This window comes from Anolis carolinensis, chromosome 2, assembly GCF_035594765.1.
Source record: "Anolis carolinensis isolate JA03-04 chromosome 2, rAnoCar3.1.pri, whole genome shotgun sequence".
Taxonomy (NCBI): domain Eukaryota; kingdom Metazoa; phylum Chordata; class Lepidosauria; order Squamata; family Dactyloidae; genus Anolis; species Anolis carolinensis.
The window spans coordinates 231,631,627-231,636,513 of NC_085842.1; the positions used below are offsets into that span (position 1 = coordinate 231,631,627).

General features: G+C 43.0%; 1 long non-coding RNA gene across 1 annotated transcript; it reads right to left on the reverse strand.

Moving 5' to 3' along the window:
- Positions 1 to 1,144: 1,144 nt before the first annotated feature.
- Positions 1,145 to 1,624, reverse strand: LOC134295853 (uncharacterized). The gene is made up of 2 exons (XR_010002436.1): positions 1,504 to 1,624; positions 1,145 to 1,419 (listed from the first exon to the last, which is right to left on the reverse strand). It is a non-coding gene; the product is annotated as an uncharacterized LOC134295853 (long non-coding RNA).
- Positions 1,625 to 4,887: the final 3,263 nt, after the last annotated feature.

The following is a 4,887-nucleotide window of genomic DNA, read 5'->3' on the forward strand; positions in this document are numbered from 1 at the left end:
AACAACAAACAACCCTCCAATAGATCTTAAAAACCTATCAATAATCCTAAATAAATAAATATGCCATAAAGCATTGAGGGCACAATAGAAGTGAAAGCCAATTAAGCATTATTATTTAACTGGAGGAAGATTAATGACCACAGATCTAAATAAGTCTTCAATGTGGCAAAAGCAAGCTTCATTTCAACATTTTTGTCTTCATCTGTGGTCATCTGAAGCTGCTTTGAGTCCCCTTTGGGGAGATAAAGTGGGATAACAATAATAATAATAATAATAATAATAATAATAATAATAATAATAATAATAATAATAATAATAATATAATTGTAATAGCATTTCATGACTGTGCGGTTTTCTGGCATTGTATATTTCTGCTGCTTCTGTGACTGTTCATTTGGGTTTTGATGATTCCGTAGCCCACTTGTCAATGGATGTCCAGAATCAGCAGCATCCACCGCGGTCCTTTTTATCCTGGGCGACGACCGAGCCAGTATAGACTTCGTTTTGGTTTGATTCTCCATAATGCTAATGGGTTAGGTGCACTTGGTTGCATTCCTCCGCTGAGGCCTCTCTGGCTTGGTTGGACTTGCCGGTAGTTACACTACCGCCAGCACAGCCCTCAGCATCCTCAGAATGGCTAAGCCCCCCACCACCACCACCACCACCACCACCACGTCAAGGTGGCACCTGCGGGGTGACAGTCGCATTGACGAAAAACAACAGGAAAAACTCAGCCGCTATCAGGACCTCAAGATTGAACTTCAAAGACTCTGGCAGAAACCAGTGCAGGTGGTCCTGGTGGTGATGGGCACATTGGGTGCCGTGCCAAAAGATCTCAGCCGGCATTTGGAAACAATAGACATTGACAAAATTACGATCTGCCAGCTGCAAAAGGCCACCCTGCTGGGATCTGCGCGCATCATCCGAAAATACATCACACAGTCCTAGACACTTGGGAAGTGTTTGACTTGTGATTTTGTGATATGAAATCCCTATACAAAGTCCCAGAATACTTGTAAAGTATCTATACACACAAACGATTGTCTATGTACAAAGAAAATGTGTCCAAATGATATATATTGTTACAGTTCCCCGTACAAAGCTCAATTTGGCCGTACCCGACAAAATGAAAAGGAGCAACAGCTCTAACACAAAAGTTGTTCAAGTCTGGTATTGGTTCCAATACATATAGGCTTCAGGGATACAGTCAATGAAAATATCTTCCAAACAGATGGTTGGTCGTGTTGCTGTATACTGGATTGAAGAAAATAATGATGGAGCACCGCTCTCAAAAAAGTCTTCAAAAGTAAAGTCCAAATAAAGTCCCAAGTCTACAGGGGTCCCGGGTATTTTTGACCCTGTTTCAGGGAAAAACCCCTTCTTCAGGAGTTGTTAAACTCAGCAACAATGAATTTCTATCTAAAACAAAACATAGAGTAACAAGTATTTTACCAGCAGTATTAACAGAAGTAAAGGTAACCCATATAACAGTATTGTACTTACATAGTGCTAAATGCTTTCACTGAGTGACTCTGCTTGTGGTGATTTCAACTGCGAGTAATTCTGGAGGTTCATTCAAAGGTTTTTAAAGAGTACTTGAAGGTTTAAAGGAAACAGCTAAAATTAAGTGGCCAGCCCCGCTTCCCACGGCGGGCACCCTGTCCCAACCAGACTGTAGCGGGAGTCCAGTCCTTCCAGGCCCTGGCTGGACCTTCACTGTGGCCTGGAAGGACCGGATTCCTGCTGCAGCCTGCCTGGGACAGGGTGTGCGGGGTGGGAGGCGTGGCTAGCCCTGGCCTTGCCTCCTGCCACGCGCGCCTTGGCCAAGCCGCCCATGCCGTGGGGCGGGGTCAGGGTGCCCGCACGCAGTGTAGGAGGTGGGGCCAGGTCTGGCCACGCCTCCCACGCTGCCCCACACAACGGGGGTCAGGGTGCCCGCACGTGGCATGGGAGGCAGGGCCAGATCTGACCACGCCTCCCGTAGCGCGGTGGGGGGGCACAAAAAATTTTTTTGCGTACCCCTGAAGACTCCCTTGGGCCGGTCCTGGCCCTGCCCACGCCCAACCCTGTTCACACCTGCAGAATTGCCCTCATTCCTCCAGGCAGACGATGTGGGGTCTGCTTCTGAAGAACCCCAAGCTTCTCCTGCGTCCTCAGCATCCATGGGCCCAGTTTCCTCCCCAAGATCCTCCGGAGTCCGTGCCCAGTCTATCACAACTCCTTCCGCCGCCACCGGGTCCTCAACAGTCATCTCCATCTCAGGATCCCCTTTCAAATCCCCAAATGAATCCTCATCTGAGGATTCCTCAAGTATCTCCCTGACCCTTTTCCTGTGTAAATTTTCCAACGAGCCCTCCTCGTGAGGAGTCTTCCTTCCCCTCCTGATCCTACCATTGTCACTAACAGCCTCGGAAGACTCATTCACAACATGTGATCTTCACAAAATTCATCCCTATATGTAATGCAACATCTGCTTGCATATATCCCTAACAGGATGCTAACCAGTAGATCCACCACTACAAGGATGGCAAATCTATTGCAGTTTCTCTTGTAGCTACTTTGATTTAAATAGGAGCTCTTTCAGCAGTGGTCAGTATTCCTCCAGAACAGTCATGGGCAAACTTGGGCCCTCCAGGTATTTTGGACTTCAATTCCCACAATTCCTAATGGCCTACTGCTGTTAGAAATTATGGGAGTTCAAGCCCAAAACACCTGAAAGGTCCAAGTTTGTCCATGATTTCTCAAAAAGCTCTGCAAATGTTCAACTCAGAATCTTGGAGGAGAAGTGATAAAATCAAGAGTGGTTCAGCTGCTACCAAGACAATGGAACTACCAAACACTTCTGTCCCCAGATGCTTCAAGATGGTATCTCCCATCAGCCTTAGGCACCTTCGTCAGCTCAAAGTAAAGGTGATGGGAGCTATAGCCCAAGAACCTCTGGAAAACACCTGGACAGCTAGAGTTTGGGGATTGCTGCTCTAACTCATCATTATATACATTGGGGGATAATAGTGAACCCTATATTTTGGCTAAATGCATACAAAATCACACTGGCAGACAATAACATTTCTGGAGGAGGGAGGGATAAATGAATATACAGATAAGATGGATATTAAATACACAGATAAGAGTGTCATGCTGTAGATCACACATATATCCTATGTATTTTCCTCTATTACTCTTTTTTATTCTTTTATTTTTTTTTCTTTGTAATCATACTTTAAAAATCCAGTTGCCTCATCTCTTAACCAAGATGGAGGTCTGATTTCAAGAAGTGGCCTAAACCTGTATCAGTCAGTGTCTTCTTGTTTGTGTAGAGAAATGAAACATTTGGGAAGTTTGCTCAAGAGTGCCACAACTATGAAGAAATGCAGCCCACGCCAGAATGGAAGCTAACAAAATGACAGATGTCATTCACATGAGGATTCTACCTCAAGGTTCCACAGGTCAAAGTACTGGGCTTCCATAATTACCTTAATTGAGCATTAATTGGCAATTAACCTGCAACCTGTATGGCTTGGTTCCTTAGTAATTATTCAGTTTAGCTGGGATTTGGTGGATACAGGTATTAAAAAGATTTTTTTTCTTTAAATATAATTGGATTGTATAAAAAATGATTTAAATGTCCTCCCAACTCTAGGAAATGAGTGGGAGATGCCTACTAGGCTTGATCGATCCACGAAAAATTTGATTCTAAACTCGTTGCAAAAGTAGAGGAGGGCAGCGTTTCGTTTTTGAAGGTATTTCCGAATTTTGCCCCCAAAAAATTTCAAAATTAACGAAAATTCGTTATCTTCAAAATTAATTCGTTAATGGCGGACGCGCATGCGCAATTCCCAAAAACAGCACAGAGGGAGAGGACTTTACAGGACTCTCCCACCCTCATTTTTTGAGTGATCTTCTTCAAACTTGGTACAGTGGTAGAACACATTTAACACTGATAGCTCACCAAAATTTGGAACGTTTCCCTTATCCTCTGATTTTTGGCGAATTTTCATAGCTTTTATAATAAACCATTTTTTAATAATTGCAGAAATCTGTTCCTGGTTTGAAAGTCTTATTTCCTGTTAAATTGGGTTATCTTTACTGTGAAAGTCATTGTTCTAATTCAGAAACTTTGTTTTTGTGGCTGAAACTATGTTAAATTGGTGTGTGTGTGATATATACTGTATATATATATGTATGTGTGTATATATATATATATATATATATATATAGTCCCTGCATATATGTGTGTGTGTGTGTGTGTGTATATATATATATATATATAGGTAAAGGTAAAGGTATCCCTTGACGTTAAGTTCAGTCATGTCTGACTCTGGGGGTTGGTGCTCATCTCCTTTTCTAAGCCCAAGAGCCAGTGTTGTCCATAGACACCTCCAAGGTCATGTGGCCAGCATGACTACATGGAGTGCCATTACCTTCCCGCCAGAGCGGTACGTATTGATCTACTCACATTGGCATGTTTTCAAGCTGCTAGGTTGGCAGAAGCTGGAGCTAACAGCGGGCACTCACTCTGCTCCCGGGATTTGAACCTGGGACCTTTCGGTCTGCAAGTTCAGCAGCTCAGTGCTTTAACACACTTCGCCATCGGGGCTCATGTATATATAATATACATACACATACACACAATGTGGAGAATATGTGGAAAGGTAGATAGATAGATAAGTTGGGAGCCACAGCGAAGGCACCTTCCTGGGAGCAAGGTCTAATAATAATAATAATAATAATAATAATAATAATAATAATAAATCCCTTACAATATCCAAGATGGGTACCATTATTGGCAGAGAAAGCCAAGCTGTAGGAGTTGAAATCCAATCATTTATCCTCCCTATAGAATCAATTTTATATGCATTTTTAGCTACAGAAAAGCTAAAATCAGGA